At 43.5% G+C, this 13,821-nt stretch overlaps 1 pseudogene; it reads right to left on the bottom strand.

The window, feature by feature from the left end:
* Nucleotides 1–12,191: 12,191 nt before the first annotated feature.
* Nucleotides 12,192–12,819, bottom strand: LOC102919645 (small ribosomal subunit protein uS12 pseudogene; annotated as a pseudogene).
* Nucleotides 12,820–13,821: the final 1,002 nt, after the last annotated feature.

Below are 13,821 nucleotides of genomic sequence, written 5' to 3'. Positions count from 1 at the left end.
CTCACCTTTGGGATTAACTTCTTCCATCATGGGTAACAACTGTCATAAAATAATAAATGCTGGACCTTGTGACACATGGCAGTCTCACCCCGATTTCCTCCATGAGAAAATAGTCTCCCCAAGGGAGTCATTAGCTTGCTGAACTTTACTCCATTACAGCCCCTTCCCCATCTGGGTCCCAGTGGCTGAAACGCTACTAAAACAGCTTTCACAGACACAGGCCTACTGAAAAATACCAGAGCATGAAAGGGGGCCAGAGGATTCGCAGTCTACCTAAAGATGTCCTCTCAACATTTTTCACACAACCCCTATTAGCAGAATCATAAACTACACCGGGGATTTGGGGGAGCTACCAAAACCCACACCTCACAATTAATCATAAGAAAGCAGGTCTGTCATTCTCTTCCATCGAAATCGTTGGAAAACAAATTTTATACATCAGAGGGAAACATCTCCTGCCTGTCTTGCTGACTAATGGCCAAATAAGACATAATGGCACTACACCATCCATCTAGGACAGCAGGTGGATTAAAGAGAGCTGGATGTGTATCGAGCTGCATATCAAGGCAGTTTCTTCCACTCTGTCTGTGCATCACAATATTTACAAAACTCAGACTGGCAGAGATGTGTAAATATGAGTAATAGGCTTTTCACTCTTCTCCAGTTATGGTAGTGTTATTGCTCCAAAAGTGCCAGAGAGTAGTGTTTTCTTTACACATATATTCTCACTAGAGCTTAAGTCACAAGTCAGATGTCAGCTAAAAGGTCTCTACTCCCATAATCCATCCCTTTTTATTTGTCTCAGAGAGGAACTTTTTCTGTGAAGAAAGATAAGGGTGTTCTTAAATAACCAGTGCTATTAATCCTATAATTCCATCACATGCAAATGAACTGAACCTCATATGAATCATCTTAGACACCACCACCAATTCATCCAGCTCACATACCCACTTTCATTGAAGGTCTTTATTGGGTGTTATTTTGACTGGGTTTACTTGAAAGGCTGACATGTTTGCTAATGCTTCACTGAAAGATGCAACCCCAGGGCATCTTGTGTGAGGAAATGGGAAAGTAAGACTTGAAGCTGAGAGATCGACCCAGCTGTCTGGCTAGTTAATTATCCCGCCCTTTTGGAATATGCCAGAGAAAGAAATCCCATGCTTTGTCATCAAAATGTTCTACCTGGGCTAGATTGTTCTTCGGGAGACTTGGTTACGCTGACAACTATAATTCTCCCAATCTCCTTTGCCTGTGTGTTTACAAGTCTACACTCGTTACTGTGGGCAGAAGTACAGAGCTGCCTGATATTTCAGAAAAGCAAAAATAACACAGCAGACACTACATATAAGTCATCATTGGCTCAGAGTGGCAAAAGGCAAACACCATTTGTGATGAATGAAAAAGACATACAAGAGTTTCTGTCCTCGCTCCTCCCCTCACAGTATTCTCTATGGATGACCACAAGCCAGCTGACAGACTTTAGAGAGACTCCCGGGAGGTGGCGGACACACGGGGCCAAAATCTTTCTGGAGATGTCTACAGTAGCCCCCTCACTAGTCTCTCTATAGCAGCAGGATGCGTGCAGCTGTCCGACTTCCCAGCCAGTTTGGACTCCCTTACTGAAAGACCCTAACCCTTCAGGCTTACACCCCCCCCAAGCCCCAGGAGAATGAGGAACTAAAAAGCTAGTTCCAAGGACAAACTGACTCAGCCACCCCTGCTACAATGTAACAATGTAAAGAGATTTCTATTAAGAGACTCAACTGGGACTGGGATAACTGCAAGTGTTCCAGGAAGGACCACTTGTAACCTTTGTGTAACTCTCACTCCCACCCTGATAGATACCCCCCCTTGAGGTTTTGGGAAGAATGTGCATGCGGATGTGACTGTGCCCACCCTGTGATCAGGCCATGATCTTGTGAAATTAGCCTCTAGACATAAATCAATCAAAAGGAAATTGTATGGGAATTGTAATCTTATGGCTTTTGTGGGTTTTTCCTTTAAAAGTGCCCATGTGGCTGCAGTGGGCGTGACTCTTGCTCTCAGGACAAGAGTAGCCTGACTGTACAGCCACATCAATAAACCTCTTGCTGTTTGCATCAACTGGACCAGAGTCTGGGTTCTTGGGGCGCCCACCCAAGAAGGTAGTACCCTGGGTCTGGGGTCTATCTATCATTACCTGTGTCAAGACTGGTCCTCCAGTCCTCATCTCCTCCCACACAGGTGAAGATGACTCCCCATGACAATTTCCCTCATTCCAAACACTCCCACTGGCTCTTAATCCCCCCAATGACCCCCTGTTTGCAAGGACCTGGAGCTTGAGCTGAGGTGCTTCCATTTTGCAGTGGGACAGGCACATGGGGGCAGTTAGGACAATAGCTACTGAGAAGTCAAGAGAAGCGGGCATGCCTCTCTAACTGCGTGATACAAGAGGCAACATTATCCATCATTTTACATTGTGTTGGTTCATAGAGAAAATTCAGCTTTGACACTATGTAATTATTCAGCAATTATTAGTAAATTAGCCTGTGTTAGTAAATCACTCACATAATCAAGATGAACAATTACGTTACATTTGGTGGGACATCATTTTGGCTTCCAGAACAGAAAATAAATCAAACATCAATCGGAAAATTCTGACCAGTTCCTTCTCCCAGCGGTGGACAAATCCTATCTGAGTTTCTCAGTTTGATACAAATTTAAACATATAAATGAACATTCCCTTTTTATTACTTTTTAGAAAATGAACTTTTTGTTGGTTGTTTGTTTTTTGGCTTTTGAAGACAAGGTTTCTCCGTGTAGTTGTGGCTGTTCTCAGGCTAGCCTCGAACTCAGAGATCCTTTTGCTTCTGCCTCCTGAGTGCCACCACCCCGCTAGAAAGTGGACTTTACAACAGATTTATCAGAGCTAGCAAAATGTGGGTAAACTTGCCGCCAAGCCTGATCCCTGAGACCCACATGATTAAGAAGAAAGTCAATGTCCATAAAATTGTTCTGACTTCCATGCTCATGCGTGGTGTTCATGTGCTCACACATCCCCCCCCCCCGGAGGGGGGACCCACATGAAATAAATAAATAAATGTAATTTAATTGTGTGTATGTATTTGGAGAAATGTTCATGTGAATACAGGTGCCTTTGAAGGCCAGAGGCATCAGATCGCCATGAAGCTGGAATTACAGGCAATTGTAAGACACCATAAGGTGGGTGCTGGGACAGAATCTGAGTCCTCTGCAAGAGCAGTACACTCTCCTAACTGCTGATCCATCTCTCCAACCCCCAAAATATAATTTTGAAAACCAAATTCACAATTTTTACAACATCAAGGGGCATAGTTAGAAAGCAGAGGAAACACTCTTGGAACAATGAGTTCTTGAGGGCTGCAATGTTCCTTAGCTTCCAGGTGGCGGGAGCCTCCCTCTAGCCTTCCTTAGGGCCAGCTTGACAGATTTGATGGTGGATTTGCATTTGCACACATACACCCCCCAACTGAAGTACAGCTTCCCCCCAATCTCACATACTATCATGCTATTGAAACTATTCTTCCCAAGAAGATGGCCACCAAGAACCTGAGTTTTGTTTTGTTTTGTTTTTTTTCTGGTGAGCACAGAAGTCTAACCTCACCATGTGACCCTACATCCTTCAGTCCCACATTGTCATTTCCCAAGTGGCTTTGCTGATCCAGCCTAGAAAATACCACTGTCTCCACTTCAGAGTGAACCATGTTCAGACTGTCTTAATTACTGTTGCGTTTACAGAAACAGGTTAACTTGTCCTGGTCAAGGCTGGAGACAGTAGTAGTTATTTGTGTCTTTATTTAATTCAGCGATTCTTAACCTGTGGGTCTCAACACCTTTAGGAATCAAACAAACCTTTCACAGGGGTCGCCTAAGACCATTAGAAAACACAGATATTTACATTACAGTTCATAACAGTAGCAAAATTACAGTTATGAAGTAGCAGCGACAGGAATTTTGTGGTTGGGGGTCACCACAACATGAGGAATGATATTTAAAAGGTCACAGCATTAGGAAGGTTGAGAACCACTGATGTAATCCAATAAATATTTTTGAATGGCTTGTATGAATTAGGCACTATTCTAGAAATTGAGTTATTATGAGTAAGAAAAACAAAGAAACAAAAAACATATGCCCTGATGGAACTTACTTTCTAGCAGAGTGAGGTAATAAGCAATTGACTCAAAAGATGAATAAATTATACAATAAATCAGAAACTCATAGATGATGTGAGGAGGACATAGAGCATATTAACAGGGATGGAAAAGAACTGTCAAATAGTCAATTAATAAAATAATGAATCAGGGCTTTACTGAGAAGGTGACAACTGAACACAAGCATGAAGGAGATGAGGAAGGTCACCTGGAGTTTCCCAATCCCATTCCAGTCTGCACTGTGGATATACTGGATGAAGGAGGAGATAATGGACCAAATCACAAAGGACTTATAAGCCACTGGGAAAACTTTGAATTTGTTGTGAGATGGGATGGATCACAGGACTTCATTCAGTGTGAAAAACCAGACTCCACACTTGTTCACCCCCAGGAACTCTTGAGGATTAAGGGATAAGAGACTTAGTGAGAAATGGTGGAGAGAGAGAAAACACAGGATAGACTCGGATGGGCCTGGATCTTTATCCAAATGGGTCCAGAACTTTATTCCAAATGTCTGCTTATAACAATGCCAAGGGGTGGAGCAAAAGACCTCCCCCTTGCTAGTTACAGTCACCTGGTACCCAGGCCCATGGTCCAATCAACCTCTTATGCAGTCCTGCTGGGTACAGCCACCAGGAAACCTAGTGGGTTCCAACAATCCCAACAGAGGAGGGAAATTATTTGACTCACGTTTCAAAAGAGCTACCCTAGCTGCTGTGTTGAAATAGACTCCACTGAAGCATGCGTGGGATTAGAAAGAGGGCTCTTTCCTTTAGTTCAGTGATCAAGGCTGTAGGGCTAGCTAGGTGGCTATGGTCAGGAGAGATAGGATTAACAATGCCTTATACAGGTGCAGCCACTTTGGGTTTTCTGATGGGTTGGATATGTGATGGATTAGGTTATGTTGGTATTTGAATGACTTATAAATAAGACTTTCTATTACATCAGAGTAGAAAAAACTCCCCTGGTCAAGAGTATAGAATCTCTGGGGAAAACGGACGTTCCTGCTGGGCCACGTCAATCACTTTGGCTAAGGGACCACTCCCAGGAAGGAGAACTCACCTTAAACCTTGCTGTAAAGATAGATGGAATAACTAGTGTTTTAATGAGACACTTTAATGTTCCTGACCAGAATCTCCACCCCAAGTGCAGTACCTAATTGGGTGGCCACAGCTTCGTAAGTCTACTGAATTATTTGGGAAAGGATAAATTCTTTCTTTTTTTCCATCTAAGCATGGTCTCCTTAACATTTTGGGTTTCCCCAATATTTTAGGCCCTCCTAACTCTTTCTCTAATGCCTTGCCCCTGCCATGTGGCTGCTTGTTGGGCGTATGTCTGACTCCGTGTCAGCTTAGATGACTTGCCCCACCCCCCATCCCCTACTTCTCCATTCTCCAGAAAGCTGTTGAGATCTCTCCTGTCCTGGGGTTTTTCTTTTAAACTCTAATAAATTGTTCTTGAGCTTCTGCTTGAGTTCATTCTTAAAATTATTTTTTTAGTGAAACTAAGAACCCCAAGAGGGGGACTCTAGATTTCCCTATATCACGTGATGATCCAGATGGGACCCCAAAATTCCATTAGCAAGTATATTATTCATTAGGTGATGTTAAAAGGAATGGTGGGCCCCAAAGTCAAATAAGACTTACAATACTTCCTTGGCCTTCCTAGGCCGGAATCTTAGTTCCCTTGTTATTGTATTAGTCCTCCTTGGACCAGCCCGCTTTCCCCCAGATAAGCTAAGACAACAAGGACTCAGCATTCTTTCTGCTTGTTTTTGAGACAGAGCCTTGCTATGAAGCCCCCAAATAGACAAAAACTCTCGGACTTCCTTCCTCCACGTCCCAGGTGCTGTTTTCTTTGGGTTTGGTTTGGTTTGATTTGGGGGCCAGGACTAAACCCAGTGTCTTGCTCTTGGCTCAGTCACTGAGCCCATTCTGAGCCCCAAGAACTCAATAGTTCTTGGTCCACCATGGTGCTGTGGAGTTGAAACTTCTCCATGAGCACATTAGCATCACGATAAATGCTGCAAACCTGAGGCAAGTCACACCTCTTTCCACCGACTCAGAAGGATTATCTCCCCATTTTTTGTCTCTAATGTCATTATTACTACTGAAAGGAGTGGGCCATGTATGGGCGTGGCCAGATCACTTTAGCTGATTCCCAGGGTTCACATTTTAAAGATACTGAATCAGAGTAAGAAAATCTCTTTTCAAGTCTCTTTCATTTGGTGCAGCTGACCTCAAGGAATGAGTCTCAGTTTAGCACCTACATATCTCCCACCTTAACAAACAACAACATTACAGACTCAAGCTGCTGGCCTCCAGAATTGACAAAATTCTGGGTTGGTTGGTTCTCATAGTAATTGTTTATAGGGTTCTATTCCTGTGATACAGTTGTTATGTAAAGCTCATTTTAAAAATGAATTTATTGAAAAGCAGGTATGATGCCACATACCTATAGTCCCAACTGTCTAACAAATTTGAGGCCAGCCTCATCTACATGCTAAATTAGACCTTGTTTCAAAACAAAACAAAACACAAATAAAGGAGGAGGAGGGTAATTCATTTAAGGTTTTGTTTTTTGTGTGGTGCTGAGGCTCAAATCAGGGGCATCACCTACAAGGTCAAGTGCTCTGCCAGTGAGCCATACCTCCTGCCACCCAAGATGTTTTTGTCTTCCATCCCCCCCCCCAACCCCGGTTTTGTTGTTGCTGTTCTTTTGAGATGGGGTCTCATCTGAATGGACCAGCCTGGCCTGAACTTATACAACTCTCTTGACTCAGACTCCTGAGTCTGAATGATGTTGGGATTATAGTCCTGTGCCACCGTTCCTGACTGTTAAGAATATTCAAGTCTATTTAAAATCATCCCATAAGCCATGGAAGAAATAAATTGCTATGGTCCATTTTTGCTATGAGGTATGCTTAGAGTTCATCAGTCACAGAGCAGCAGGGGCAGTAGGCTCCTCTCTGCTCTAGCTGGTGGCTGCACCTGATTGTCTCAGAACTCTGAAAATTGGAAAGTTACAGTCTGCTGTATGATTGAATCCAAGATCAAAAAAGGAGGGAGCAATCTCAAGCCCCAAAATCATTCACTAGATAAGACTTTTGTCTTTGTTGCTTTTCTTTTGCTGTGACAAAATACCATATTTATAAAAGAGAAGTATTTAATTTGGGGCTTATGGTTTTAGAGGACTAAAATCCATGACAGTGCACAGCCACAGTGGTGGGAACAGCTGAGAGCTTATATCTTGATGTTCTTAGGAGGCAGAGAGAGAAACTGGGAAACTTCAAAGTCTGACCCCAGCAACACACCTCCTCCAATGAGGCCACACCTCCTCATCCTTCCTAAGCAGTTCCACCAACTGGGGACCAAGCATTCAAACTATGAGCCAATGGGAAGCATTCTCATTCATACCACCGGTTTGCATCTGAACCAATAGGATGGTAATTTGAGAATGGGGCAAGTCCTGGCTTATGGAAAGGAGAACAGGAATTTCTCGAGATTGGGGGACATTAAAGCCACTGTCTTGTGCCAAGTTAGCATGCTAGCCATTTTTGCATTGTCTCTATGTTGGCATCCCTTTCTGCAGAATGCGATATTAAAAAATTGTTTGTTTGATTTGTTTGCTTTGCTTTGTTTTGGTCTGATTGTTTTTTTAACTTTCCTTTTGGGGAGCACTCCAGAGGTGAGGGGAGGATATGGGAGGACCAGTAGGTAAGCAGGATTATAGTGCATGATGTGAAATTCCCAAAGAATCAATAAAGAAATTATGTTAATAAAAACACTGCTTTGTTTTCAGTTGTCTCTGGAACTGGTTATTCTGATCTCCCAGAACCAGGAGTGGTAGCGCACACCTATGATCCCCATGTTCCCAAGACTGAGAAGGGAGGATCAAGAGTTCAAGGCTAGGCCTGGTATGATGGCAAACACCTTTAGTCTCAGCACTTGGAAGTCAGAGGCAAATGGATCTCTCTGAGTTCAAGGCCAGCCTGGTCTACACAGCAAAATTCTGTCTAAATAAATAAACAAATAAATAAGGTCCATGACCAGCCTGGATTACATGGAAAGACCCTGCTCTAAATAACTAAATATTTTAAATTGATTATTAATATTATATTATTTTATGTACATGAGTGTTTTGCCTGCATATCTGTGTACCACATGCATGCAGTAACCAGAGCAGTCAGGAGCGGGTGTTGGAGTCCTGGGAGTAGAATTACAGAGGACTGTCACTGTCATGGGTGTGCTGGGAACCTGAACTGTGTCCCCTGAGACAGCAGTCTCCTAACTGCTGAGCCATCAAGCCCTGAATTTTATATATATATATATTTTAATTTGGAAAGTAATGATCTCAAGTTTTTACAATATGCCCACCCACAAGACAAATTATAAAAGTCTTAAGGTAACAGTTTAAGCTTCTGGAAGACTGGTGGGTCAGAAAGGATGATCAGAAAGGCAAAGGTTTGGGACCTATGGACCTGCCCTGATTCCCTGCAAGTGCTTGGCCCTTATTAACAGAAGAATGTAAAAGCAGATTCGGAAGGAAAAATGAAAGTGCATTTTATTATTGTGAAACAGCTTCACTGCACACATACCTGCAGTCCCGGGACTTGGGAGGTTGATGCAGAGGGACTGAGAACTTGAGGCTAGCCTGGGCTACATAACAAGTTTCGTGTTAAGGCTCAGTCACATAGTAGGGTCCTGTCTCAAAAATCCAAGATCTGAAACCAAGCCAGGTGTAGTGACGCACACCTTTAATCCCAGCACTTGGGAGGCAGAGGCAGGTGGATCTCTGTGAGTTCGAGGCCAGCCTGGTCGACATAGTGAGTTTCCATACAGTCAGCACTACATAGTGAGACCCCACCCCACCAAAAAATCCAAGGACTGAAACTGTCAGCCCTGAAAACATACATATAGGTAACATTGTATGAACCGAGCAGGTTATAGTATGGAGTATAGCTGTAATATACATATATGCATGCAATAACAATTAGTAAAAAAAAAAAACAGTGGGAACAGGTTTTTTGTTTTTGTTTGGAGGAAGGGGGCGTGTTGAGAAATGTAATTGCTATAATCTCAAACAAACCGAAAGCCCCGGAGCTGGGAGAGTAGCGCAGTGGCAGAGTGCGGGCCTAGCTTGTGTGAGAGCCACGGGCTTGAGCCCTGGCTTTATTTTTTTTATATTTTTATGGGATAAGGTTAAGGCAGGGTCTTATGCTTCAGCCCAGGTTGTCCTGGAATTCACTTTGTAGACCAGGCTGGCCTTGAATTCTTGGTGATCCTCCTGCCTCAGCCTCCTGAACACTGGAATTACACCCAGGTTTAATTTCTATTCTAGAATCAGATAACACTTCATTTCATAAAAAAGGATAAATGTCCGATTTTAAAATAGAAATATAAACGCAATATTTAAAAGAACTAAGGCTAACTCGTGTTTTAAACCATAACTTTAGAGCAGCTTCTGGGGTCTGTGATTGGGTGAAATTTGTCCTGGTGACAGAAGTCACATTATAGTACCTAACGTGGGGGAGTCGTTCCCCTGCACAGCACACTATGACACTTAGGCTGGTGCAACATTTCCCCATCACCTTGACATGGTGTCAAAATGGCATGTAATGGACCAACTTATGTTTTATCTCAGTAGGAAAAAAGTTAAAAAGAGGGGTATTTATATGGTAAGACTGACCACATTTATATTTATGTAAGCGAAACAGCATGCCAGTAAGTAATACCACACTTACATAACTTGAGAGGAGTTGTTAAAATCTTTAATCATATCCAGAACTACTTAGTTAGGCAGAACTTTAAATCTCACATTGTTACTGCTACAATTTCCTTAACTAAAAACAGTGAATTTTCATTGCCCGTGATCTGCTAAAAATAGATGTTAGCAAGTACGACAGAACTAACATATGTCATTAAGAATTAGACCTCGGGCAGCAGAGATGGCTCAGAGGTTAAGAGCACTGGCTGTTCTTCCAGAGGTCCTGAGTTCAGTTCCTGGCAACCAGATGGTGGCTCACAACCATCTATAATGAGATCTGGTGCCCTCTTCTGGCGGGCAGGGGTACATGCAGATAGAACACTATATATAATAAATAAATAAATCTTTAGCCGGGCGGTGGTGGCGCACGCCTTTAATCCCAGCACTCGGGAGGCAGAGCCAGGCGGATCTCTGTGAGTTCGAGGCCAGCCTGGGCTACCAAGTGAGTTCCAGGAAAGGCGCAAAGCTACACAGAGAAACCCTGTCTCGAAAAACCAAAAAACAAAAAAAACAAAACAAAACAAAACAAAACAAAACAAAAAAAAAAACAAAAAAAAAAAAAAAACAAAAAAAAAAGAATTAGACCTCATTGTTTCTGCAAAAAAATGATTGAATCTGCTGGTGCAGGATTTATAACCATTGTTCAAACAGGAATGGTTCCAAAGACTAGCTTTTCCCAAGATATTTCCCCAGACATATAATAAGAGAACTCCCAGCCATGTATAAATAGAGAAGATGATTGCTTACATTTATAATTCAGTGGGGTAGCAAAAGCTCCCCCATCTTACCGAAGCCAGCAAATTCATTATTTCCCTTCCATCATTCCTTCCATCATTTGGGAGTGTTGTGAGCAGAGGAAGCCTTTAAAAAGCCAGTTTCTTCCTATTTTAAGCTTTTTAAAGGACAGTGATGTATTAAGTCCTATTAAAATTCATTAAATTGAAATATTTTTATTGTCCTTCAAGAAACCAGTTTTTTGTAACACATTAAATTCAGGCACATTTTAGTACCAAGAGATATAAAACATTTTATTAAAAAATTGACAGGAAATAAGACATCTTCCACAAACGATTTGACTTTGAGTCATGCTGTTAAGTTCTTGGCTCAAAGGTACCCTGCTGTCCCAAACGAATGGCTATGATATATATTAAAGTAAAATATACAAATTAAAAGCATAAGGGGTGTGACTGTATTCAATAAGACAAACTTTTCTGAGAGCCGGGAACAGAAAAGGCATCGAATCATAGTTCTTGTCCTTGCTTTCTATTGGCTGTGGTAAACTCCGACCACAGGCAGTTTAGAGAGGGGAGGGGTTACTTGGCTCACATCATTAAGGGACATCAGGGCAGGAACTCAAGCAGGAGCAGAGGCAGGAACAGTTGTGCCCATGTCTTGAGACCCCCCAAGCAAGACCACCACAGAGCCAATATCCAAAGCAAGTACAAAGGGGTTTATTAATAACAACCAAACCTGGGCCTGGTTCGCGTCCAACACACTGGCTAGCCAGGTGAAGGAGGACAGCCCTGAGCTCTCAGGGTGAGGGGTTTTGCTGTGGATGTTCTGTATGTCCTGTGGGAGCCGGTTCTCAGGTTCCTCGTGGCTTTACCCAGCAGGTCCACATAGAGATGATTAGGACCATGGGCCTGAGTGCAGGTATCTGAGATGGTCTGCACTTGGCTGTGCTGTGGGATGGTCTGTATGGCAAATGTGTTGCTCTGATTGGTCAATAAATAAAACATTGACTGGCCAGTGGCTCGGCAGTAAGTATAGGCAGGACTAACAGAGAGGAGAAAAGAAAGAACAGGAAGGCAGAAGGAGTCACTGCCAGCCGCCACCCTGACAAGCAGCATGAAAAGATGCCGGTAAGCCATGAGCCTCGTGGCAGGGTATAGATTTGTGGAAATGGATTAATTTAAGCTATAAGAACAGTTAGCAAGAAGCCTGCCCCAGCCATACAGTTTGTAAGCAATATAAGTCTCTGTGTTTACTTGGTTGGGTCTGAGCAGCTGTGGGACTGGTGGGTGACAAAGATTTGTCCTGACTGTGGGCAAGGCAGGAAAACTCTAGCTACAGGGTTTTTAAAGGGAAAACCTGCAGGCCAGGGGGTACAAGCCTTTGCATTTCAGGGTCATACTTCAGTTAACAGGAACATTTAGCCAAGAGAAGAACTACAGAAGACAAGATACATTCGGAGACTCTCCCAGTATTATTGGAGACTCATCCTGCTTTTGGTTTTTTTTTTCTTTTTTCTTTTTTTTCAGAATATGAAAATTTATTATTGCATTTCCATTATCAAAATTTAGGATCTTGGTCTTTCCTTCTTGCCTTTGTACAGGGCCAAAAGGGACACAATGGCTACTTTAACAACCTTAAGGCGGACTCCAGGAATATCACCTACAGCATGACCTTTTTGACCGAATCCAGCAGCCAGAACTTCATCGTTTTCCTCAATGAAGTTCAAGCAGCCATCACTGGGTATGAAAACTGTGATCTTCTTGCTGCTCTTGAGGAGCTACAACCTGACACACTTCCTGACGGCAGAATCTGGCTGTTTGGCTTCACCCCACTTTTTCCAGCACAATTCCCTTCACATGAGAGGCACCTCCAAACAGATTGGCCCTCAGGGCTGTGCCCAAGTGGGCTTTCTTGTATTGTTTATCACGCCACTTCTGGTCCCATCGGTGACTGCGGAGCTTCCTGCCAGTGCAAAGACCACGACATTTGCCCATCTTGCCGGCGCCATGGGCCCAAGAGAAAGTCATCCTGTTTTCTTATGCAACCCAGAACTACCTGCCCAAAGGTGGCACCATCCATGATAAACTGGGCCCTCCCACGTCAATCATTAAATCAAGACAATGCCCCCCGTAGACTTGCCTACAGGCCAATCTGATGGTGGCATTTTCTCAGCTGTGGCTCTCTTTTCCCAGATAACTCTAGCTTGTATCATGTTGACAAAAAACCCACCAGGACAGACTCTTCGTAGAGCGTGGAAGCCCCGGATTCCTACTCTCTGCTGCTGCTGATCACTTGGCACTACAGCATCATGGGAAGTTGCAAGCCTCAGAAGAGAGGACAGAATCATCTGGCCACCAATATACCACACATTCCTGCAGAGGGTGTAATAAATGGCTGGCCAACCTTCTTCTCACACCCCTGTACTCATATCATTTACCATTGTAATTTTAACACTTCCCACAAAAGGTGGGAAACACTTTCGCCAAGTCTTTGGGACCAGCTGCAGGGCATGCTTTTACCAATGGGATGGATATGCATAGACGCGATGAAAGATGTGTCCGTTTAAGGGGCTGGCCCTCTAGTGTTGGCCATCACAGTGAGACTTTTCCTCTGACGGCTCTCTTCCTGTTCTGGGCCCTGGAGTGAACAGGTTGAGACTCACTCTCTCTATGAGCCGATTTTCCTCTTGGCGTGATGAAAGCAATTGAAGGGAAGGTTTATTTTAGCTGACAGTTTGAGGTAGAACATCATTGGTGAAGAAGTCACCAAGAGCTTGAGGCAACTGGTCACATTATAGCCACCGTTCGAAGTGAGTGATGAATGCTTTGCCCAGCTCGCTTTCTCCTTTTTACACAAACCAGGAGTTAGTTTGCACACATACACAAACCAGGGAGTGGCGCCACCCACCGTGGGTGGGTCTTCCTGCCACAGTGAACCTGATTAAGATACTCTCCTCCAGGCATGCCCAAAGGCCCACCTCTCAGATGACTTTAAATCTCTTCCCTGGCAATTGGGATTAACCATCACTTCTTCCGCGACCTCATCCTCCCTCAGGGCTGCTGGCGCCCCATGTGGTGTGGTCTGGGGGTGTCCTGGCCCTATCTGTTCACTTACCTTTCCTCTTCATCAGGCACATGGGTTCCCCCTCTTT

The sequence above is a fragment of the Peromyscus maniculatus genome, chromosome 4 (genome assembly GCF_049852395.1).
Source record: "Peromyscus maniculatus bairdii isolate BWxNUB_F1_BW_parent chromosome 4, HU_Pman_BW_mat_3.1, whole genome shotgun sequence".
Taxonomy (NCBI): domain Eukaryota; kingdom Metazoa; phylum Chordata; class Mammalia; order Rodentia; family Cricetidae; genus Peromyscus; species Peromyscus maniculatus.
The sequence above is the reverse complement of the archived record's forward strand: the minus strand, read 5'-3'. Positions and strand labels throughout refer to the sequence as shown.